Genomic DNA, 19,975 nt, shown 5'->3' with positions numbered 1-19,975 from the left:
ATCTTGACTATGTTTTATAATATAATATATTTATATCTTTTACTTTGAATGTACAGTACAGCGCATATATCACAGAAGCCATTCGGCCCAACAGCTATTTCGATTTTACAACATCTTCTTGTATATATAATATATTTATGTTTAGACATATACTGCATAGAATGCAGCACGGCACAGAATTAGGTCATTCGGCCCATCTGGGTAAAGAAGTCTCTCCGGGATTCCCTGTTTTACTACAACAACAACGGCATTATATCTATTTTTATATGCATAGAATTACATCGAATAAACTGCAGGGAAAAAGGTGCCTTTCGGCCCAACTGGGTAAATAAATATCCCACAGTGTTCCCGCTGTGACCAAGTGATCATCGAGTGCACCCAGTGTTAGTGCCCCATTAATCAACAGTGTCCCAGTGATCTTACAGTGCACCCAGTGATTCCACAGTGATCGCAGAGTGACCCAGTGATCTTACAGTGCACCCAGTGATTCCACAGTGATCGCAGAGTGACCCAGTGATATTGCAGTGCACCCAGGGACAGGGCCCCAGTCATGCACAGTGTCCCAGTGATTCACAGTGCACCCAGTGACAGTGCCCCATTGATCCACAGTGTCCCAGTGATTCACAGTGCACCCAGTGATCCCACAGTGATCGCAGAGTGACCCAGTGATCTTACAGTGCACCCAGTGACAGGGCCCCACTCATGCACAGTGTCCCAATGATCTACAGTTCACCCAGTGATTCCACAGTGATCGCAGAGTAACCCAGTGATCACACAGTAAACCAGTGATCCCACAGTGGTTCCAGTGATCCCAGAGTTCCACTGATCCCACAGTGTTCCAGTGACCCCACGTTGTTCCAGTGATCCCACGTTGTTCCAGTGATCCCACAGTGTCCCAGTGAACCTGCAGTGACCAAGTGATCCCAGAGTAACCGAATGGTCCCAGTGTCCCACTGATCACACAGTGTCCCAGTGGTCCCACAATGTCCCAGTGAACCTGCAGTAACTTATTGATGCCACAGCAACCCGTGATCCCACAGTGCTCCTAGTTATCCAACAGTGACCCAGACACAACTCACGTGAGCCCCATTGCGTGCAGCCTGTGGTGAAGGCCTCGACCAGTCCCCTGTGGAGAGCAAACTTCTTCCCAAAGAATTCTCCTCCTCCCAAAAATTCACTTTCCACATCTTCATGTTACAGCATTTCTACAAAAAAATATCCTCTGGAGGGAGAGAGAGAGAGTGAAAATGAATTGATTAAAAACAAAGTAAGCGATTAAAAAGGCACAGCAAGAGCCCAGAGCTCCCTCACACTCACTCACTCACTCACTCACACACATTCACACTCACTCACTCACTCATTCCATTACACAGGCAGGCAATCTCTCAGCAAACACCACTGACAAACAAAATCCTTAGTTAGAAAGCAGAGAATCGAAAGAAAAGTGAGAAAAGTTGGGCGAGAGAGAGAGACAGAAAGGCACTCAGGGCAGACTGAAGAGCACAAGTTGCTTCTCTCTCTCTAATACAAGTAGCAGGGTTTTCTCTCCTGTTTTGCCACTCAATCCCTCACCCACCAACTCCCCCCTCCCCACCCCGCCCCTAAAATGTGCTGGTCAGTCTGCCTGTTCCAGTTAGTGTTTGCTGCGTGGTCCAAATTGCCCCTGTGCTCATTTTCTCTTCTGTTCCGGGAGCAGGGGACGCAAACCCTGGCCATTTTTTGCTACTTCACCCTTTATGTTGCAGTTTGCTAAGGTGAACGAACTTTACCTTTGCTCTTTTCTCTTGTTTTAATGAGCAGTGGACAAAAAGCCTGTAGTTTGTGGTCAACTTACAGTTTGTGGCTTTTTCCAATTAGCCAAAGAGTTCAAACAAATTCATGACGTTTAAAACAGCTAAGGTAATTTTTTTAAAAAAAAACTTAATACATAGCATGATCCCTCACTCAGTTGCAGGGACAATCTCTCAGAAACATTCATTTACACAGAAACAAAGAAGAATCTAAAGAGTAAAAGATTGAGAGACAATCTTTATCGACTACAACAACTTGTATTTATATATTACAGCAACTACTTCAGCATCAATTTGCATATATACATATATATGTATTTCCATAATACAACTGCTATTACAAAGCCTCCATCAAGGCTGTGGGGAAAGAGCAGAGGGGGAAATGGGATTAATTCGACATCACTTTCAAAGAGCAGGCAAATGCACAGTGGGCTGAAGGGCCTCCTCTTCTCCCATACTTTCCATGGAACTATGAATTTATGAACAACAACTTCAATGCCATGAACCTGAAACAAAATGGACACCAGTAAGGCAGTCATCTTACTGAGGGGCAAGCTGGACACCTTACTGAGGGGCAAGGCAGATATTTAAGTGAGGGGCAAGGCGGACAACTTACTGGGGGGCAAGATGGATATTTTGAACAAATTAGCCGCCATGAAGCTTAAACAAAATGGCCGCCATGATCCTGAAATCTAATGGCCGCCAATAAGGCAGCCATCTTACTGAGGGGCAAGGTGGAGCTTGTTATGGTGAGAGACACGGAGAGGGTTCATTTGGTGTTCCTGTTGAATCACAGCTGCACTATAGTGAACAATACAAACTGAGTGAGACTGGCACTAGCTGGTGTTTAACACAAAGACATCGGTGCAGTGAGGGAAATAAAGACCAAAATGTGAACTTCTGCAAAAAATGGATTAACATTTGGTTATTTGGCCTTAATTCTTAAAGAGAAGGAGAGACCAGACATTCGGAGGAAAGGTCAAATGAGCCATTTTGAATAGAGTTTGCAATTCTAGTTTCTACCAAATAAATCAGTAAAAAATTGGACTCAATCTGAGTGTAGTTCTGATCTGGGATTTGGATAATTTCTCCATTATTCATATTTTTTCTTTAATCTGAAACAAGAACAGTATTTGTAACAGTAACAGAGCAGTTTAGTAACACAGCAGAAGGGGTAAGAGTACATTGTGATTTATTACAGAATCCAGCAGCTCACTGGGAAAGTTACACATGGTACAGATGGAGGAGCACAAAGGTACAAAGTGATTTTACACTTTAATTTGGGGCAATGACTGTTTATCTCCACAAGGTTTAGTTTTATATTAAAATAACGGGCTCTTTATCCTAAAGAAACTTCAGGCACAAACCATGGCTTTGTGAAGAAAACAATAATTTATTAATATTAATAAACTAGAAAAATTGAGATTCGAATTTAAACAACATCTTGGGTTTATGCCCGATTAAAATTGCTTTAACAACAATAAAACAACACCTTCTGAATTCCCAAAATACGTAACCGTTTGGAAATCCAATGTCGATCTCAGGTTAAGTCCGTAACGAAATTTATATCCTCGTGGTTGGCTCAAACTTGGGGCAAGTCTCCAGGTATTTTGATGGACAATGTTGTCGTGTAGCGTGGCTTTCTCTTGTATCCAGGTCATTTGATTCACAGGCAATTGGTAAACCAGCATCGAGGCATCAAGCTGGGAGGTAGCGAGCAGTCAGGAAAATTCGAGGTGAGGTGGTGCTGACAGGAAGCGAAAGGTGAGGTTGGAGCCCGAGTGGTGGATCTGTGTCTCTCCCCACTCAACTTCTGCCCAGCTTTTAAAGACCTTTTCAACAGAGAATCACATCTCTGGGACGATGGCTTATCAAAAAAAGGTTCCTACAAATACAACCCACGATTGATTGACACTTCACTTGTTTTCTCTCAGTGTCCACAACGTAACCAAGTTAATTCGGCAGATTTTCAAACCACCTCTAGCCCTCCTGGAATCGTTCTTGTTGCTATGGTGATCTATCCTCTGCTGTGTGATCTTTTACAATGTGTCATTATCAATCATTTTAACAACCCTTCCACCTTTTAACAGTCCTTTTCCTCAGGCTTTCGTTTATCGGTTGAATGTTAACTACACAGAGCTGCTGGGAAACTCCTGCAGTAAGTAATGGTCAGGGTCATGTACACAAGGCTGAGTGACTTTATTGTGCAGCCTCCAGGCATCACCCTTATAAATGTCAAAATTAAATCCACAAGAGTGTTACCACAGAACAAACATGAACTGTCTGGCCTGCTTCATCTGCTGCTGTTCTGCTGGTCAGCACTCTCACACACTCCAGGCTGATGACACAGTTTGTTTGGTTATTTAATGCTTTCTGTGTTCTATTCTCACTCCTCTCTCTATCCTCCTATCTCTTTATGTGTTTGTCCGTCTTTCATTGTATCTGTTCTCTGTTTATGTCGTTTGTCTCTATTTATTTTCTGTGTGTTTTTCTATCTTGTTCTTTCCACTTTTACTTCCATCGTTTGTAACTTTTTGTCAGTGTCTCTCTGTCGTTCCGTCCATGTCTGCTCGCTCACTATATATATATATAGATGATTTCTTTCACTCTTTCTTTCTCTCTTTGTTTTTCTCTCCTTTCTTACAAACTGTCGTTATTTCTCTCCTTCTCCGAGTAGCTCTGTCTTTCTCCCTCTTTGTTTCTCTCTCTCTGTCTCTCTCTCTCACACACACACAAACACGCACACATACACACCCTCGCTTTCACGTGAATCTGTCTGAAATTTTCTGCGCTTTTTTAATCTTTATATATTTCTTTTTTCCATGTGTACTCTCCCCATCTGTCTAAATCTCTCTCTCTTTTTCCCCTTCTCTCTGTTTCTTTATCCCACTCGCTCTCTCTCTCTCTCTCCCTCCCCTGTCTCGCTCTCCCTCTCTCTCTCTTCCTCTCCCCCTATCTCTGTCTCCTTCACCCTCTTTCTCTGACTCTCTATCATCATCTCTCTTCCTCTCTCCCTCACCCTCCCTCGCTCTCCCCTTTTCCATTTATGAGGACTGCATCCATTCTGATCAGGCTCAAAGCAACTACTTTTATGACCAGCTTTTCAAAATTTGCCCGGTGACCAATTGGTTGATGTCCAGCGGAGCTCTTTAGTGCCGCCATTTCGATCAAAAATTCATATGTCGTCTGCGCAGTAAATCCTGCCTCAATGGGAAATATTATCAATAAAATATATCAGAATCAGATTTAAGATCATTTCAGGATTCTGTGCTGCTAATATAAAATGTACTTTCCATCCCCCGGGAAGTGTAGGGGATGGAGTATGAAATGAGATTTAGTTGTAGTGCTTGAAACCCTTCAGCTCTTTCTCTGATTTCACTAATTTAACAATTAGATTGAGTGGGTATTTCACCGCGTTCTTCAGCTCCTCTCTGAATTTAGTCTGGGTCAGGACATAAATACACGTGTTTGTGCAGGAACTGAGAAGCTGCAGCATTGCTGCTGTGTGTTCTGTGAGATAAACTGGGTCAGTGTAGGAGTAATAATACCGAATGTCTGCAATTCGCACATAAATGTAAAAGACAACCTGTGTCATCCACAACAGTATAAAACTGCCCGATATACTGAAGAGTAAAATGATGGATTTCTTTCGGTTCTCCATCTCTTGATCACTCTGATTCTCGTCATTGCTGCGGCCCCGGAGTCCCCTGCGGACTCGACTGGACACTAAAATACGCCTGACCGTCAGAACATTGAACAGAAAAATCAGACCGAACGGGGCACAAGGCGTTAAAATGAGGTGAAACATCTCAAATGCGGCCCATGCGGGGGAAGTACGGAAGATCAATTTGGTCACACAAAACCAGGGAACATTATCAATTATGTAGCCAGGTTCATATGTGAAGTACCAGGGGACATTCACCAAACAGCCCAGCACACTCACTGTTCCCAGAACCGCAGCCGCCGTTCTCTCGGTGCAATATTTAGTTTTCAGCTTCTCACAACAAATGGCCACAAATCGATCAAAGGTGAAAGTGACTGTGAGCCAGACAGAAACATTCGCGGTTGCAAAACCCAAGAATATAATAAAACTACACACGGGAGTACTGTCCAGGAATGACCGTGGGAGATACATCAAAGAAATCTCTCTCAATATCGGATCCGCTATAACGACCAGGAGATCGGCCATTGCCATTCCCACCAGGTATCGACTGATGCATTTGGAGAGACCGCAGTTTCCTCGGTACAGGATCACAATCGCCACCAAGTTAACTGGAAGAGAGAGAAACGGAAGCAGATAAATTATTGATCAGACCTGGAGCCAAAGCAGCAGATTGAGAGGATATGAGGTGAAATTTCCAGCTTTGTTGCTGCATCGAAGGGTGGAAAGTGATTGATTGACCTGGGCAGCGCTTTCGGGCAGAGAGATGTTTTTAAACACAATGATCAATAATGAATTGGGAGATGGATATAGAAAGTGAATAAAGTGAGCACCGGATCCACTGGAAGGGCTGAGTGAGGGCGCAGTGCCGGTGGGGAAGGATCAAGGTGTTTTACATAGCGGGAATCCATCGGATTAAAGACGGTTTTGGGCTCCAGACGGACGGGGAAAGAGAGCGAAGGGTCAGGAAGGTGAGGGGAAAGGGGGAGGTGTAGCCTCTTTGTTGCTCTGGGTGAAGAGAGCCGACAGTGGCTGGCACTAATTGGTAAAGTCAGCTGGAGACCGAGCCAGTGAGTGAGATTAGGACGGAGACAAGTAAAAGGACCTGTCGGAGCTGGAGGGGAGTCAGGAGCAGATGGTTTGGGAAAGCGAACAATCTGAAGCAACGGTCGAGAAGACAGAGGCTTCAATGCAGTGGGAGGAGAGGCTGGGATTCACAGGGAGAGACTGCAGCAGAGTGTTAGAGGAAATCTGATCTCTTGGTCCAACTAACACAATCCAACAAATACATTCAACAATTCATTTCTGTGGTTATTGGTGTCAGGGAACCTGTGTTGTGTATAAAATATGTTCAATAAATTTACTCTGTACATTCAATGAAAATTAAATTGATATGTATTAATTATATCAACCTCGTTGTTTATTGAAATCAGCCTAGCTTTAAAAATACAGTATCTGAATAATTCCTTACGATCAAGAAATTACTGATTCTATTCTTGAAGTAAGTTTTCATTATGTTTAGTGTTACGTTGGAAAACAAGGAACATTCACAAAAACAGATTGAGGACCTGACAGGGATATAAACATGAGGAGCGAGTCCCACAATAAAAACTCACCCAATCTGACCGTGTCATAAGTCACATGTTCTATACTTAATTGTACTGGAAGTTTCAGCAGTTCATTCTGATGAATTATTCACACCACGGCAGCTCGCATTCCCTCGCAGTCGCCCTCTCTATCACTCACTCTACTCTCTTTCTCAAATCCATTTTCATATGCAATTAAATCCTATCATCCTGTGCCTGCATTCTGTTCACCAGCCACGTGTTCCACCGATTCCATTCTCAGTCAGTTTGTTTAATAGTGAAGCCTCTGTGGAATAGTTTAATATTTCAACAGATCATCCGATTCTCCACATGTTCACCTACACTGTTCACTTCATCTACAAATCTTGGAATAAACAGAATCAAATCCCTCTCCCAGGCAGATCTCACAATAATTGGGATTCCTTCTCCTGCAATTATAAAGTAAAGGGATAGATGGTGGGATTGTTCAATTAACAAAACGCCAACAGAATACTTATAATCTACAGATACATCGAAGGGCTCCTGATTCCAACAGATAGAGTGCGAACTGATACAAGATAACATCAAAACATTTCATTTTACAGTGAAGCCCAGTGACAGTCAGTGAATTCATCCACAGTGAAGCAGCGAAGGAGATTTTAAAGAGTCAGCAGCAAACTCAGTTCAGTAGCCAGACATCTGAAGCGGCGTCAGATACACACATAATGAAATAATATTTCATCACAGTCATCACCAATAAATACATTGAAATCCCAGTTAAACTGATGCATGTTATTGGGGAGTGAGGACACTGCACTGCCTCCTTGTAACACTGAGACTGTGAGCTGTCTCATTATCAATCACTGAAAACACATTGATGAAAACATATTCCAGGACAGGTTAGTTCCACACGATGGAAATATTAACAGCTCCTGGTGGTCTGATACCAGCTCTTAGTCCTGACAGCGTCTGATTCCAACACATTCAGTACAGGGACCAATCCAGTAATGATGCCAGGTTTGTATATACAAAGGTCACCACAGATATAATATAACTCCTACAAGTTCGAGCGTTCAGAAGGAAAGGAGATAGCATTATTCAACAATATATTAATACAGGGAATAATCCAGTAACAATGCCAGGGTTGGATATACGAAGTTCATTACGGATATAATGCAGCTTTTACAAGGCCGAAAGAGCAAAGACTGAACACATGCCATCATTCAACCGATAGAACAGAACAGGTCACTGTGTAATATGTGTAGGGAGAAAAAGTAATTTGCCAATTACAGCATTAGACTTAACACTGATTTAAACCATTAACAGCTGGGATAATGGCTTACCTGGAATTCCAACGGCTGCAAGAACAGGATAATACATGCGTTGTACATGAATTATTACTGGATATCCCATTTCTGTGAGAAGCACTGATTTCTGTTACCCTGGAAACCACAACTCCAGCAGGCACTCTGAGCTGATCCATTCCAACAAGCCCTGATTTATACAGGGGATAAGTCTCCACTGACACGGTTATACTCCTGACCTTTGCTATTAATTACAGTCAGTTTAACAAACACATTACATCAGCAGCTTTGACTCCGATGTAAATAATGTGGTGAATAAAACACGAAGATCTCAAAGTCCAGGATATTACCTTGACCACACCTCTCTCAGGAATAAAGTTTAAATCTGTTCTCATACAGGACTGATCCAATAATAATGAGCGGGTCCAATTACAGTTTTTATATAATTGTATTGACCATGTTCACTCCTGGTGATTCATTTATAAATGTTACCGATTCTCCGCATTGTAGACTGCATCCAGAGACACAAGCAGGGTCGGTTGAGGGTTGCAGCCTAGAAATGACTGTGGGTGATATTAGCGGACGGACACTGAACGTGTCCCATTGACATTCCTCTCTCCGCTATTACTGCAGATATTTACCCGTTTATTTTACATTGGCTAACGGCTCCAGTAAAATTGGCCCCGTGTAACACCGAGCTGAGCTCATGACCCGATTTGACCTCCATCAAAAAGGCCCCGTATTCCCTCAACACCTCCATTCCTTCCTCAGCCCATTGCCATTGAAACCCTCATCACTGCCCTTGTCCCCTCCAGACTCCATTCCTCCAATGCATTCCTGACCGGCCACCCAACCTCCACCTTCCATAAACGTGAGCTCGTCCAAAACTCTGTTGTCTGTGTCCAACCAGCACCAGGTCCTGCTCGGCCTCACCGACCCTCACATTTATAAATGTGCGATTTTAAACCCAAGGATGAGAACTTCAAATTTAAGGGATTTACCATATCCCTTAAATTTGAAGTTCTCATCCTTGGGTTTAAAATCGCACATTGCCCACCACTCCACATCGCCATACCTGCAGACAACCCACCAATGACCTCCTCATTCATCAGACACTGGCCTCTTTTGCTGGGACTACCCTCACATGGTTCCACTCACCTATCTGAACAGAGCCAGGAGAAGCTTGCTTCCCACCCTATCACCGTTATCTCTGATGTTTCTAAAGGTTCAATCCTTGGCTCCCTCCTCTTCCTCATCTGCATGCTGCCCTTTGGTGACACAGTCCACAGACACGGACCAGCTTTCAGATGGACGCTGACAAAACCACTGCCTCTCTTGACCCTTCCAATATCTTTGTGTTCTCAGACCCACACTTTCTGTTTTACATGAGCCACCAGTTCCTCCAGTTAAAAATTGCGAAGTCAGGATCTGTGGCGCCAAAACCTCCACATCCCAGCCACCGATTCCATGCCCGCCCCTTGCTTTTTCATTGGTGAGTGACTCCCCAATCATCAAAGCCCTCACTGACCTGCATTGGATTCCAGTCTCCTCAGCCTGTAGTTTATTTTTATGCTTCCTTCTTTAATCCATCAGGGCCTCACCGCTCCCTATCTCTGTCAGCCCCTCCAGTCCGACAGCCCCTCCCAAACAGTCTGCTCCTCCACCTCTGGCCGCTTGTGCATCCGCAGTCAATTTGTCCTAACTTTTGACAGCCGTGCCTTCAGCCATATCCACGCTCCCGAGTCCCCTCCTTAAGCCCCTCGATCTCCCTCTCCCTCTTTCAGGTGTCAGACGTGGCTCAGTGGTAGCTGTCTCGACTCTGAGTTAGAAGGTTGTGAATTCAAATCAAACTCCAGAGACTTGAACACATAATCTAGGATGACACTGCAGTGCAGTTCTGTGGGAGTACTGTACTGTCGGAGGGTCAGTACTGAGGGAGTACTGAACTGTCGGAGGGTCAGTACTGAGGGTGTGGTGCTCTGTCGGAGGACTTATCTCACTTATCTCATTGCACTTATCTCATTGCAGTGTGTGGGATCTTGCTGTGTGCAAATTGGCTGTCCCGTTTCCTACATTGCCACAGTGACTGCACGTCACAATGTACTTCATTGACTGTTTTGGGACATCCTGAGGCCTTGAAAGGCGCTATGTAAAGGCAAGTTCTTTCCTTCTTTCAAACCTTCCATAAAACATATTTCTTGCTCCAAGCTTTTGTCATCCCTCCTACTATTTCCTTATTTGGCCGGGGGTCCACTTCTCTCCATAAGACATCGAAATTCTACTCTTGAAAACCAATCATATCCCCTCCGACTCTCCATTCATTCTCCTCCTTTTGCACCATCCTGAAACCCACTCTTTGACCGAGGTTTTCTCCAGTCCTCCTGATATCTTATTATTCCTTTTACTCCTCCGTGAATCACCTTGGGAATGTTTATTATATTAAAGGCGGTCTGGGAATGCAAGTTGTTATTAACTTTCATTGGAATATGTTCATTATTTGTCCACTGTGTGAGCAAAAGTAATTTCTGGGATCATATTCTTGTACCAGAAAGAGATTTATATCAGAGACAGACTTGCTCACATAAATAAACATTGGAAACTGCTCGTGGACACCGTTTTGTTCGAACAACATAACTTGGTTTATGTTCAGGCATCGCATTGAAATCGGTTTGTACAACCGTGGGGGAAGCTTTAGGGAATTCTTTTTCTAATAGGAGACCAGCAACACTGACTAGGATTAAGATTCATTAGTTATTTGCCTTTTTACTGTTTGATTATAACCCGTTTTACTGCTCTCTGGGACTGATGACTAGGATGAAGATTTATTTGTTATTTGTCTTTTTACTCTTTGATTACAACCCTTTTACTGCTTTCTGGGACTGGTGACTGGGATGAAGATTTATTAGTTATTTGTCTTTTTACTCTTTGATTAGGTCCCGTTTTACTGCTCTCTGGGACTGGTGACTAGCATCAAGATTTATTAGTTATTTGTCTTTTTACTCTCTCATTATATCCCGTTTTCCTGCTCTCTGGGACTGATAATTGTGATAAAGTTGTATTAATTATTCTCTTTAGTTAAACCCCATAGTTCCAGAGTACTGTGTGCAGTTTCTGCGCCACATTATAGAAAAAACATTAAAGCCAGAGGGAGAGCACAGTGTAGATTCACTGGAATGAGGCCAGGGAAGGGAAACTGATTTGGAAAGACTTGAAAAAACAGGATTACTTCCATGTGACGAGAAAAGAGGAGATTTAAATTTTAAACAGAAATCGGCCATTTGGTCCAACTGGTCTATGCCGGTGTTTATGCTCCACACGCGCCTCTTCCTTACATTATCTAACCTTATCAGGATATCCTTCTATTCCTTTGTCCCTCGTGTGCCTATCCAGCTTCCCCTTAAATGCATCTATGCTCTTCGTCTCAATTACTGCACCTTAATGGGTTCGATTTTGTTGTCATTACTGAGACCTGGTTGCAAGGTGACCAAGTTTGGTAACTACATATTCCAGGGTACTTGGCTTTTCGAAAAGACAGACAAATGGAAAAGGAACGGGGGTAACCCTGATATTAAAGAATGACATCAAGACAGTAGTGAGGAAGGATCTTGGCTAGGAAGATCAGGATGTAGAATCAGTATGGGTGGAGATAAGAAATAAAAAGGGGAGGTAAACACAGGTTGGAGCAGTTTATAGGCCCTCTAAAACTAGTTATACTGTTGGACAGAGTAGTAATCAAGAAATAAGAGGAGCTTGTAACAAAGGTATTGCAATAATTATGGGGGACATTAATCTTCATATAGACTGGGTAATTCAAATTGGCAAAAGTAGTTTGGAGGACAAGTTCATGGAATGCTTTCGAGACAGTTTCCTAGAAGAATATTATGTAGAACTAAACAGGCGATAGGCTATTTTAGATCTTGGCTTGTGTTGTGAGACAGGGTTAATTAGCAAACTTACAGTAAGAGATCCTCTGGGGAAGGGTGATCATAATATGATAGAATTTCACATTGAATTCGAGAGTGACACATTTGAGTCCGTAACTAGAGTCTTAAACTTAAATAAAGCCAATTACTTAGGTATGATGGGCGAGTTGGGTCAGGTTGATTTGGAAATTAGATTAAAAGATCTGATGTTAGATAAGCCATGGTGATCATTTAAGGAAATGTGCAGGAAGGTGAGAGATGGAGTATAACGTAGAGAAATGTGAGGTTATTCACATTAGTAGGAAGAATAGAAAAATAGAATATTTTTGAAACGTTGAGAAAATATTAAATGTAGGTGCTCAAAGGGATTTGGGTTTCCTTGTTCACGAATCATGCAGGTACAGCAAGCGATTATGAAAACAAATGGTATATTGATCTTTATTGCAAGGGGGTTGGAGTACAAGAGGACGGAAGTCTTGCTGGAATTGTACAAGGTTTTGGTGAGACCACATCTTGAGCACTACGTACAGCTTAGTTGTCTTTATTTAAAAAAAGGATAAACTTGCCTTCGAGATGGTGCAATGATTGTTCACTAGTTTGATTCCTGGGATGAGAGGGTTATCCTATGAGGAAAGATTGAGTTGAATGGGTCTATACTCTCTGGAGTATCGAAGAATGAGAGGTGATCTCATTGAATCATATAAGATTCTGTGAGGGCTTGAGATGGTCGATTCGGAGAGGTTGTTTCCCCTGGCTGGAGAGTCTAGAACTAGGGGTCATACTTTTAGGATAAGGGGTCGGATATTCAGGACTGAGATAAGGAGGAATTTCTTGTCTCAGATGGTTGTGAATCTTTGGAATTCTCTTCCCCAGAGAGTTATGGATGCTCAGTCGTTGTTATATTTAAAGCTGAGATGGATATAATTTTGGACTCTGTGGGGGTTCAATTGAGTAGGGCCCGAAACCGGGTGCGGGTATCGTGATCTGCAATTTTCCCGGACCCGGTGTTTCCTTCACAGGCAGGTCGAGACATTCGTCCAGCCTCAGCACTGATCTGAAAGCAGCGTTCCAAATCAGCGTTGCCGCAAGGATTCAAGGACATTCGCACTTTACAGCAACAGGAGGAGCAGCAATCTCTTAAAGGCAGGCTGTGTCTCTGACAGACAGTCAAAACCTCTTAAGGGTAGGCAGTACCTGTTACTTGCTGGAAAAAAAACAGTCTGCTGTCTACACGGAGTCTGAATCAGACATCCCACGTGTAAAACACAGATGCAGGTCCCGTCCCTATATTTACAAACTGTTGAGTTATATTAAACCATTAAATAAAGGTTGCACAACTCTAAATCCAACGTCCTCCAGCTGCATTCCAGACCTTACCAATCTGTCATTCCAAGTTGGTACCAGGACTGCGAGAGTGTGTGAACCAAGGTTTGCTGATGATGCACTAGAGGCCTTGATGCAAGAGGTGGACAGAAAGAGGGGCATCATGTATCCGCAGGGTGTGGCTGGGGGTGGCAGGAGACCCTACAGATATTTCCCATTGAGGCTGTGAGATGCAGTAGGGGACGGAGTCAATGTCAGGTGCATAGCGCCACGAATATGGATGCAGTAGTGGAAGAAGTTCAATGCTTTGACCACAAGTGGTCAAGGTGAGTGAGGTCAACTGTCAAGTGGCATCTCCTACCAACTGCATCACAAGCCGCATCCACTGCTCGAAGCACTAAACCCCCCATCACCAACCTACCAACAAACTCTTTCAATCAGTACTTAACTCTTCCAATCAGATGATTCCTTTCACCTTCATACATTGCCACTGAGGCAAGCCACACAGCCACAACTCACAGTTCACACACACTGGCAGCTATTCAACCGTGACAGACACATCACTCAGACACATGTCCCGCTTTCTTGCAGCAGAAGGTGCACATAACAGGAGGCAGCAACTGGCAGTAACATTTATCACCTCGAGACTGTTCAACCATTCAATTAGATCCTGGTCGATCTGTGACCTAACTCCATATATCCACATTAGCCCCATATCCATTAATACCCTTGGTTCAAAGAAATCTATCAATCTCAGAACTGGAATTCACAATTGAGCGATTATAAACTGCTGTCTGCAGAAGAGCGTTCCAAACTTCTCCCACAAAAACATTTACAAGTGTATCAGCAGCCAGAAGCAATAATCCAGCAACTAATCTGTAAATTCTGCATGGTCCTTTTAAATAGCCCTGGTAAGGGGTCCACCAGACAATCTAAGACACGTTCACATGGTCGTGGTTAAGACAACGTGCATTTGTTATAATATCCAATTTACTCATTAACTGTAAACCTCTTCCACTGTATACTGGTTATCACCTCCAATTTAACAATTAACTGTCACTTCATCGTCCGTGTATTAGTTATCATGTCCAATTTAACAATTAACTGTAACTTTATCGCCCGTGTATTGGTTATCATGGCCAAATTAATAAACAACTGTAAATGTATTCCCAATGTCTTAGTATGATGTCCAGTTTAACAATTAAATGCAACCTTATTCAACTGTTTATTAGTTATCATGTCCAATTTAACAATTTATTCCCCTTTGTGCTAGTTATCAGGACCAATTGAACAACTAACTAACTTCATTCCACTGGGTATTAGATAATATGCCCAATTGAACATTTAATTGTAACCTTATTCCCTGTGTATTGGTTAAAATAACCAGTTTAACAAGTAACTGTGAATTTATACCCTGTCTACTGGTTATGATATCTAATTTAACAATTAACTGTGATTTTCTCCCATGTGTATTCGTTATCAATTCAAATTTAACAATTAACTGTATCTTTATTCACATGTCTACTTGTTATCATGTCCAATTTATTCATTAACTCTAACCTTATTCCCCTGTATAGTGATCATCATGTCCAATTTAACAATTAACTGCAACTTTATTCCCCTGAGTACTAGTTATCATATACAATTTAACTATTAACTATGACTATATCACCTGTCTACCAGAAAAATGCTGCAGTCCATTATTAAGGAAGTGTTAACAGGGCACTTAGAAAATCATAATATGATTAGGCAGAGTCCATTCGGATTTATGAAAGCGAAATGATGTTTGACAAATTCTTTAGAATTTGAAGACGTAACAAGCAGTTTAGGTAAAGGGGGACCAGTTGATATAGTATAATTGGATTTTCAAAAGGCATTCGATAAGGTGCCACATAAAAGGGCTCATGGGATTGGGGGTAATATTTTGGCATGAATAGAGGATTGGTTAATGGAGAGAAAACAGAGAGTAGGAATAAGGGGTCATTTTCATGTTGGCAAACTGTAACTAGTGGGGTGCTGCAGGGATCGGTGCTTGGGCCTCAGCTATTTACAATCTATATTCATGACTGAGAAGAAGGGGCTGAGTGTAATGTATCCAAGTTTGGTGACGATACAATGATAAGTGCAAAAGTAAGCTGTGAGGAGGACACAAAGAGTCTGCAAATTGATAAGGACAGATTAGGTGAATGGGCAAGATCGTGGCAGATGAAGCATGATGTGGGGAAATGTGAGGTTATTTACTTTGGTAGGAAGAATGGAAGTCAGTATATTATATAAATGATGAGAAACTATTAAATGTTGGTGTTCAGAGAGACTTGTGTCCTCATACAAGAAACACAGAAAGTTAGCTCGTAGGTACAAGCAATTAGGAAGGCAAATGGCATGTTAGCCTTTATTGCAACGGGGTTGGAGCACAAGAGTAAGGAAGTCTTAGTACAACTGCACAGTGCTTTGGTGAGATGTCACCTGGAGTACCGTGTGTAGCTTTGGTCTCCCTATCTAACGAAGGATATACTTGGCTTAAAGGCGGTGCAGCGAAGGTTGGGCGAATAAATGAAAGTCAGCACGGAATTGTTAAAGGAAAATCGTGTTTGATTAACTTGATTGAGTTCTTTGATGAAGTAACGGAAAGGGTTGATATGGGTAGTGCGGTTGATGTTGTGAATATGGACTTTCAAAATGCGTTTGATAAAGTACCACAAAATAGGCTTATTAGCAAAATTGAAGCCCATGGCATTAAAGGGGCAGTGGCAGCATGGATACAAAATTGGTTAAAGGACAGAAAGCTGAGAGTAATGGTGAACGGTGCTTTTTCAGATGGTCCGAATACTGACACCTGGTATTCCTCAGGTGTCAGTATTCGGACCACTGCTCTTGGATATATATTAACTGATATATATTAACTTGGGTATACAGGGCATAATTTCAAAGTTTACAAATGACACGCAGCTCTGACATGCAGTAAACAGTGAGGAGGATAGCAACAGATTTCAGGAAGACCTAGACAGACTAGTCAAATGGGCAGTCCACATGGCAGATAAAATTTAGTGCACAGAAGTGTGAAGTGATGCATTTTGGAAGGAAGCATGAGGAGAGGCAATATAAATTGGTACATTTTTGAAAAGGGTGCAGGAACAGTGAGACCTGAGGGTGTATGTACACAAATCTTTGAAGGTGGCAGAACAAGTTGAGAAGGCTGTTAGAAAAGCATACGGGACCCAGGCCTTTATAAACAGCGGCATGGAGGACAAAAGCAAGGAAATTATGCTGAACCTTCATAAAACAATGGTTAGGCCTCAGCGGGAGTATTGTGTCCAGTTCTGGGCACCGTTCTTTAGGCCTTCGAGAGGGAGCAGGGGAGATTTACGAGAAAGGTATCAGGGATGAGGGATTTTAGTTATGTGGAGAGACTGGAGAAGCCTGGATTTTTCTCATTAAGTGGAGTTTTTATGTAGATGTTTCAAATCATGAACGGGTTTGACAGAGTAAACAAGGAGAAATTGTTTCCAGTGACAGATTGGTTCGTAACCGGAGGACAAAGATTTAAGGAGATTGGCAAAAGAACCAGAGGTGACATGAGGAACATTTATTATGCAGCGAGCTGTGATGATCTGGAATGCACTGCCTGAAAAGGTGGTGGAAGCAGATTCAATTGTAACTTTCAAAAGGGATTTGGATAAACACTTGAATGGAAAACATGTAGAGGTTTATGGGGAAAGACCGGGAGAATGGGACTAATTGGATCGCTCTTTCAAAAAGCCGGCACTGGCACGATGGGCCGAATGGACTTCTCCTGTGCTGTACCTGCTTTGATACTATGATACATGTGTTTAAAGGCAACATACATACCCTCCAGTGCTGAAGTCATTGTACAGAAACTCTGGTTAACCTTCACATTTATCAAATGCTAGAATTTATCATTCAGCACATGATAAAATATAGGAAATATATATAAATTGAAATATACTTGGAGTATATGTGGAATACATATACTTGGAATATAGAATATATAATAGAATAAGAATATTGTTGGAAATATATCGCCGTTCCTTCGTCGCCGCTGGGTCAAAATCTTGGAACACCCTACCGAACAGCACTGTAGGAGAACCTTCATCATACCACCACCTTCTCAAGCGAAATTAGGGATGGAAAAAAAATGCTGGCCTCGCCAGCGATGCTCACATGCCATGAACGAATAAGAAAAAGGAACATAGGAACAGGAATCGGCCAATCAGCCCCTCGAACCTGTTTTCCCATTTAATTAGATCATGGCTGATCTGTATCTGAACTCTAGTCATCTGCCTTTGATCCGTTTCGCTTGATACACTTACCTAAAAAAATCTGCCGTCATAAGTCTTGAAAATTTCAATTGACCCTCAATCCACAACCTTTTGGGGGAGGGAATTTCACATTTCCATTACACTTGATGTGAGAAAGCGTTTCCAGGTTTCGTTCCTGAACGGTCGAGCTCTAATTTTAAGATTGTGTCCCCTTGTTCTGGACTCTGTCATGAGAGGAAATGACTTATCTGTATCTACTGAGTGTGAGGAATTACATTTTGTAATATGTGTGAAGTATTACATTTTGTACTAAGTGTGAGGTATTACATTTTGTATTCAGTGTGAGGTATTACATTTTGTAATATGAGGATTTACATTTCATAATAGGTGTGAGGTATTACATTTTGTAATAAATGTGAGGTATTACATTTTGAAATAAGTGTGAGGTATTGCATTTGTAATATGGGTGAGCTGTAACATTTTGTTGTAAGTGTGAGACATTACATTTTGTAACAAGTGTGAGGTATTACATTTTGAAATAAGTGTGAGGTATTACATTTCGTAATATGAGTGAGCTGTAACATTTTGTAACAAGTGTGAGGTATTACATTTTGTAATAAATGTGAGGTATTACATTTTGTAGTAAGGGTGAGGTAGGAATTTGGTTCCATTTTGGTAGGAGGAATAAGGAGGCCACATACTGCTTGGATAATAAGAGTCCAAATGTGGTAAAGGAGCAGAGGATTCTGGTAGTAAAGAGACACAAATCACTAAAAGTAGCGACGCAGCTTAATAAGGCCACAAAAAAGCAAAGCAAGCACTGGGATTCCAGAGGGAAAGAATTGAAAAGGAGAGAAGTTATGTAGAACTTCTATCGAACCTTGGTTATTCCACACTTGGAGTACTGTGAACAGTTCTGGTCTCCATATCATAAAGAAGGATATAGAGGCACTGGAGGAGGTGCAAAAAAAGATTTACGAGGATTATACCAGAACAGAGAGGTTATACCTGTCAGGAAAGATTGAGCAGGCTGAGGCTCTTTTCTTTTGAAACGAGAAGACTGAGCGGTGACCTGATAGATGTCTTTAAGGTTATGAAAGGTTTTTTTTAGGGTAGACGTAGTGAAGATATTTCCAGTTGTGGGGGGCACCAGAATGAGGTGCCATAAATATAAAATAGACATTAATAAATCCAATAGGTAATTCAGGAGAAACTTCTTTACCCAAAGAGTGGTTAGAATATCGAACTCACTACCACAAGGAGTAGGTGAGGCGAATAGCATAGATGCATTTAAGGGGTAGCTGGATAAAAACATGAGGGAAAATCGAAGAGAAGAATATGTTAATAGGGTTAGATGAAGTAATGAAGGAGGAGGCTCGTGTGGAGCATGGACCTGTTGGACCCAATGGCCTATTTCTGAGCGGCACGTTCCATGTAATTTTATGTAATACTCCATCGAATCATTTCATCATTTAAAAAATCTCAATTAATGACCCCGACTGCATGAAAACCCGTCATCTACCCACACTGTCCAGTTAACAGTGAAGTTAATGAGATTGGCTTGTTCGTTTGAACGTTTTGTTCTTAGAATAAATAACTCACCCCTTAAAACAAAAGTAGATTGAAACAAGCAAGAAAGAGAAGCTCTGTGGTGGGAGAGTTCAAATATTGGGGGATTTTTGGAACCGCCCTTCAGGCTGTGCCTCTGGACAGAATGAATCCTTAATCCTGGTCAAAAAACAGAGGGGAAATTGGAGAGGAAAGGGGAAATATCGCAATCTGTCCCTGGGATTGATCACAACAATCCGCCCCTCGGAATTATCACCACAATCTGTCCCTGGGATTGATCACAACAATCCGTCCCTCGGAATTATCACCACAATCTGTCCCTGGGATTGATCACAACAACCCGTCCCTCGGAATTATCACCACAATCTGTCCCTGGGATTGATCACAACAATCCGTCCCTCGGAATTATCACCACAATCTGTCCCTGGGATTGATCACAACAATCCGCCCCTCGGAATTATCACCACAATCTGTCCCTGGGATTGATCACAACAATCCGTCCCTCGGAATTATCACCACAATCTGTCCCTGGGATTGATCACAACAATCCCTCCCTCGGA

The 19,975-nt window shown here is 42.2% G+C and overlaps 1 protein-coding gene and 1 pseudogene across 1 annotated transcript in view; both read left to right on the top strand.

Moving 5' to 3' along the window:
- The window catches only part of LOC137314528 (zinc finger protein 585A-like), a 915,457-nt pseudogene that overhangs the window by 380,688 nt on the left and 514,794 nt on the right, over nt 1–19,975 (top strand).
- The window catches only part of LOC137314555 (NACHT, LRR and PYD domains-containing protein 3-like), an 80,736-nt gene that overhangs the window by 41,146 nt on the left and 19,615 nt on the right, over nt 1–19,975 (top strand). The gene's annotated exons all lie outside the window — the stretch shown is intronic.

Source organism: Heptranchias perlo, unplaced genomic scaffold (genome assembly GCF_035084215.1).
Source record: "Heptranchias perlo isolate sHepPer1 unplaced genomic scaffold, sHepPer1.hap1 HAP1_SCAFFOLD_52, whole genome shotgun sequence".
NCBI classification, from domain to species: domain Eukaryota; kingdom Metazoa; phylum Chordata; class Chondrichthyes; order Hexanchiformes; family Hexanchidae; genus Heptranchias; species Heptranchias perlo.
This window is presented reverse-complemented; position numbering and strand designations above follow the sequence as displayed.